The sequence below is a fragment of the Poecilia reticulata genome, linkage group LG7, assembly GCF_000633615.1.
Source record: "Poecilia reticulata strain Guanapo linkage group LG7, Guppy_female_1.0+MT, whole genome shotgun sequence".
Classification (NCBI taxonomy): domain Eukaryota; kingdom Metazoa; phylum Chordata; class Actinopteri; order Cyprinodontiformes; family Poeciliidae; genus Poecilia; species Poecilia reticulata.
Window position 1 is genome coordinate 31,404,400 of NC_024337.1, and position 351 is coordinate 31,404,750.

A 351-nucleotide genomic window follows, 5' to 3' on the forward strand; every position below is an offset into this window, starting at 1 on the left:
CTGAAACTCAGATTAAAGCATTTTATTCTTATAATTACTTTAAAACTTTTAATTGTGAGTTTAAAACCCAGAATTATGACTTAAACTCGATATCAAGTCTGAAACTAGTATTTTTATTCTTGTTACTTTAAAACATGTACTTATGACTTCCTGTTATTTTTTCTGTCATGGCAGGAACGGGCTTCCATACAGGAGATTTCCAAGGCCGTCATTAAACGTTTTCATCATTAAAAGCAGCAGAAAGTGAGAGACAGAGTCGGTCTGGGCCGATCTAGGCCGGTCTGGGCCGATCTAGGCCGGTCTGGGCCGATCTAGGCCGGTCTGGGCCGGTCTGGGCCGGTCGGCGTCTTC